We start from the raw sequence: 5,524 nt of genomic DNA, 5'->3' as shown, positions 1-5,524 counted from the left end.
TGGGCCCCGCGCGCTGCAGCCGGGATCGGGGTCTCGCGGGGAGGGGGCGGCCGGGCCGCCTGCACCCCGGCCTGTTCCCGAGGGGCCGGGCCCTGCTCCGGGCAGCGCGGCGTGTCGCTGGGGCCGGGCCGCCACACACGGCGTTGTGGAGGCGAGAGGGATCGACCTGGGTTGGGCTGCAGAGCCCAGCCTGGCAGAGGGAAGCTAGTCGCAGGGCCAGGGCCGACGGGGACAGGTTCCTGGTTACCAGGCCAAGGCCGTACACTCTGCTCCCCCTGCCCAAGCCGGGCGCCGGCAGTGCGGGAGGGCAGGGGAGCAGAGCTGAGGCTGGATTCTGGGTCACGGCTTTTGAGCACGTGGCATGAACGGGTCTTCCTCTGCAGCCCTGCCCTCCGCAGGGTGCAAGGCTGTGATGGTGCCAGTTTGGGTCCACCATCTGCCCCTGCTCCTGCTCAGTCAAAGTGTAACCAGGGGAAGGCGGACTTAAAGGGTTACCACAACTAGAAGGGTGCTGGCTGGTGACTAAGCAGCCTCCACCCCCGGGTCCCCCTGGTATTTCAGCAAATTCTCTAGTTTGTTGTTTCAGATACTTTGGAAGGTTTCAATTTATGCAAGCAAAATGTAACTCTTCTGTTGCCATAACAATGCAATGCATTTCTTCATCCATGCGGCAATGTCAATTTTTAATCGCAGCACATTATTTTGGAATGTGATTGCATCATGTTAGAATTTGGGTTGCTATAACAACTAGGCAGTTAAAAATACATCTGGTAACTGCTTTACACTTGGTGTTGGGTCCGGGAACATTCTTCCAAGCAGGGGGTAACGGAGTTAGTTAGAAGGGGGAAACGGAAATTAAATCTCTCCACATGCACACAGATTGGAGACACTGAGGATGTTCCTTAACATCCTGATACAAATGCTTTAATAGTCCACACTTTATTAATGGTATCCTTAAAGTAAAAATATAAAGGCCACACAGCCCAGTTTGGGATTTTTGTAATATGAAGTGACTTGTTTTAAATTGAAATGAAGAAAAAACTGCCAGCCTCAGGAAAGCATATTAAAATAACTTCAACTTATCGAAAATTATTCGGTGTACTCTTTATTTGAAAGAGAAATACCCTCTTGGGTTTTTATTTGAGTATACTGGAAATTTGGAAAAAAGCAGCATATAGACAATGTGTTAGATCTTGTGTTTGTAGAAAGAGTATGGGGGGGAAGAAGGGGAGTAAAAAAATCGTGGTCAAAACAAAGGTATAGAAGGAAAGGGCTAGATAATGCTTCTGAGTGGTATAAATCAAAGCTACATTCCTACATGGAATAATGAATGCTGTGTTTTGTTTTAGTAATTTGCCAGGCACCAGTCGGCAGCAACAAGGACCAGGTTCAAATTTCAGAGTATCCAATAAGTTTTCACTGTGGCTCGAGCCCCCACCCAGAAATCTGGGATCACTGGATTTGGCTGGGGTGTCCCGCATACATAAAACCCCCTCCTGACAAGCAGTGTAATCACAAAACACAGATTTATTACAGAAAAAAAGGCAAGGGAAACAAGGGAAAGCACGAAATGCAATTTAAAACACTACCAACTACAAGGTCTCTAGTTTGCACCCCTTCTGGGGAGACTCCAACCATACCCAGGCAGTCTGAGACATGCTACTCAGTAGGAAAGTCCTATGAGCTACCTGCTCCTTGGGTTTCATTGCCTCTTTGGGAGCTGCCATTGAGCATAGGTCCTTTTGTGGTGCAAGGGGGCCCTTGTTGCTCCCTGGGAAGCTGTAGGGCACCAATCTGCACTTCTCCATGGTAGCTCTGAGGAGGTGACTTGCGGCTTCAATCAGCATACTGCACCCCCAAGATTACTACTCAGTCCCCCTGCAAAAAAACTCAAAGGGCCAAGCCTATCTGTGTGGGGGCCTGGACTCAGCAACAAAAGAGTGCCAGGCCTATCTGGCTGCAGTCTGGATACCTAGTCCTGGCTACACAACTAGGTTGAGATGCAACCATTGCAAAACGGTGGGGCTGAGCCTATGCTGGCCACTAACTACCTAGTTAGTTTTCTCCAGGGATTAATACCCCCACTGCATTATCTCACTCAAGGCCTTAAACCTGGCCCAAATCTGCCAGCCCTGTAATCCTGGCCAAAGAACAGTTAGGCATTTAATCTTGGCCAAAACTGCCAGGCTCCAACCCTGGTTAGTCTGCTCCAGGGATTAATACCCCCATGGTACTATTCCACTCAAAACCCAGGGGAAGAAGGGGGAAAAGAGCAGGAGAAGCTTAGTCCCAAATTCTGAGACTGATTTTTTCTTCCTTTACCTTGTATTTTCCCTTCACACTGATCTCCACAGTATAGCAGTTGTTTCTGTTTTGGTCTCACCAGCTTCAAGCGTTGCCCAAAAGCAAGCATCAGGTTCTCACCCTTGCTCTCTCCTGCCCAGTTTTGACACTAACATTGTTCTTTGTAATAATTTAAGCACCAAAAATGGATTCATTTTTCTCTTAAAATGCTGGCTCAGATGAAAGAATGGATGGCAAGGAGCCTAGAAACTGATATGCCTAGGTCAACAATTCCTATCCAGCCCAGGTTGGCAGGAACAGAAATGTGTCACTGTTGGATGGGCAGTTTCAAAGCTCTGCCTTGTATGTAGGTAGGCCTATAAAGATCGAGACCATATTTGATATTCCTGAGGCACTTGCACTGACAGCTGAGAGGGTAAAGGCTAAATGGACCATGGAGTTTCTCAGTTCGGCCTGAAACAACACTTCTAAATCGTGTGCTAGGACTCAAGAGCCTTCTGGTGTTGGAAGCTGTCAAGCTGACACAGTGAATCAGCACTAATATCACTTTAAAATCCAAACTACATCTAAAAGGAAGTCAAGTTTTCTGTCTGAACTCTCTTTTTGGAGGAAATCTGGCATGCAGTCTTGCCAAGTGCTGAGTATTCCTGCCCTGATCCAGCAACGTTTTTGAGCTTATGCTTAACTTCCAACACTTGAACATCCAGGGGCTGTTTGGAAGTCTGAGTGAAAGCCAAGACTGCAAGGGGAAAGATCAAAGTACTTTGGCAGACACGTATGAGAAACCAGAACAGAGAGAGTGCCACTGACATGCCTCACTAGAGCTGTGCACAGAAAGCATGCCTCATGAGCCTATAGAGTGGACCAAATGCTGCTGTCTCAAAGTTGATGGTAATAGTCCCCCTCACATGAATGGACCACAATCAAGTTTCTATGCCTACCTTTGGAAATGCTGTCAGTCTTTCATTTCACAGAACTGAATCACACAGCTCCTACCCACCTTCGAATCGAACATTTGCATGTGTCAATAAAAAGACCCAATTTGAGGCTTTTGATGACATAATTAAACCCTATGAATCAGGGTAGGTTTAATTCAGGGTTTTAAATAGGCTATTCCTCTGGTTTTCTCTTTATGGCAACACATCTGCTTCAGTAAATACAGGAAACTATTATTTGTAGCAATGACTGCTTGTGTTGCTAGCCTTCCATAAATGCAAACATCAACTGTAATAGACCCAGCACAGGAGAAAGGATTCAAATCAGTCACCTTGAGAGAAGCTGACTCATGGATAGCAACATGAAAGATTCCAGGTTTCCTGCTAATAGCGCACACTGAAAAAGCCCCATGTTCCTTTAACATCGCTATCACAAATTAACATAATCCACACAATGAAGCATGGTACAGAGTTGCCCAGGATGGGGACTCAACATTATCTGGCTTCTTCTCCTGATACTGTCACTGCCCTTGGGCAACAAAGTTCACTGCCCAGTGCTTCTGTTTCCTCTATCATAAAACGGGGGTGAGACAACTGGACTTTTTTTGTAAAGCACACAAAGATTTACTAGAAAGTGCTAGACCGAGGTTTCCTATTATTAAAAGGCTCAATGCCACCGCACAGAAGTTCAGAAGTCATCCTCTGGAACAATATAACCACATCAGATTTGATGCAGTCTTCTATTATTTGCATTAATGGAATATAGGGTTTCATAAACTTATTTAATGTAATAGTATGCCATCATAGCTGGGTTGACATAATTTTGCATGGTATAAAATGGCAGAGTAGCTGTCCCTAGAGTTGCCACTGTCCCAGCCACACGACTTCAGGGCCACTCACAATGGCAATATAGGGCTTTTTTTTTCTTTTGCATATTTTTTCTTATGCAGCTTACTAAGACTTGTAAAGTTTAAACACCCACAAATACATCAAAGGCTACCCAAACGGTCTTATAAGAATGTGGCTTCTGCCTAGACCTTCATACTATCTTTTCCCACATAGAAGGAAAGGGAGTTGCAGGCATTTGAAACCAGAATTGGAACCCTGATCTGCTTTAATAAATACCAAACATCAATCAGAGTCCAACACAGCCTTCACCATGCCAAGTTTGCATCCTGATTTTACTTGTTGAGCACTTTTCAATAAACTGTTCTTTTTCTGGATAAAATCCACTCTGTTCAGTTCCTTCCCAAGGTAAACGCTTCAGGAGAAGAAACATTTAAGCTTTTTTCATGAAGTTATTAAACAAACATTTGCTGCTGTAAAGTATGTTTATATCACACCAACTAACCCTATGATAGCTGGTTTTCCATGACTGATGATGCATGACTTGACTTGAAGATGCACAGATTTCAACAATAGCTGTTATTTCCAAATCTAATTTGTAAAAAGGTGGATGAGTTAGAGCTTGAAGCTGTGAACCTCTTCATGTTTCCACTGCACCCCATACCTCCCCTTGCCAATAACGGAAAGGGTACTAGTTGCTGAATGTTTTTTAATCTAGAACCTCCACACAGAAATTACCACCAGTTTTTGTTTTTTAATAGATTAAGCTACAATGGTTCAATGTGTGCCTACTTCTGAGTTTAAAAGCAATTTGTTGCTTAGCTTAATCTTTTAGTGAATTAAGCTAAATCCAAATAACCCCTGAAAGCTGAAATGAGAGTATCTATATACAAACTTGCACCCATTCGCCAACTGGATCTGAACACATATTTAGCTGAAGTCAATAGAAGCTGAGCATGAGCAAAGCCCTGAGAGCTGAGAACTGCTAGTCCTGCTAAGATTATACTTAATTTCACTCCACCTTAAAATAAAAATGAAACACAGGCCATTTAAACACATGCCTGTTAATGAAACAACCACAAGAAGTTGGTAAATGCAAGCTTCCATTGTGCTGTGGGCTTAATTTTTACACACAGCAACACTCCTACTCATTTTTCTTCTTAAATATGCATCTTAATATATTAGTTAATATTAAATACCACACAGAAAATGCAACATGGCTAGTGACTTTGCTATAGTAGCTTTACCTTCTGTACTGGGGGATGGGGGGACTACTGCCCCTGCTGGCCCACTGAATGGCCCTTGCAAAGCCAGTGGACCAAGGCACTTAAGGGGGCACTTAATGGAGCCCACCCCTGCCCCAGCCCTGGCACAATCTGTGGGCAAGGCAAGAGCCCCCAAGGGCACACTTGCCTGCCTGTACACTAATGCCAGGAGCC

Source organism: Crocodylus porosus, unplaced genomic scaffold, assembly GCF_001723895.1.
Source record: "Crocodylus porosus isolate Cpor-Errol unplaced genomic scaffold, CroPor_comp1, whole genome shotgun sequence".
In the NCBI taxonomy this organism is placed as follows: domain Eukaryota; kingdom Metazoa; phylum Chordata; order Crocodylia; family Crocodylidae; genus Crocodylus; species Crocodylus porosus.
Note: the sequence above shows the minus strand (reverse complement) of the source record.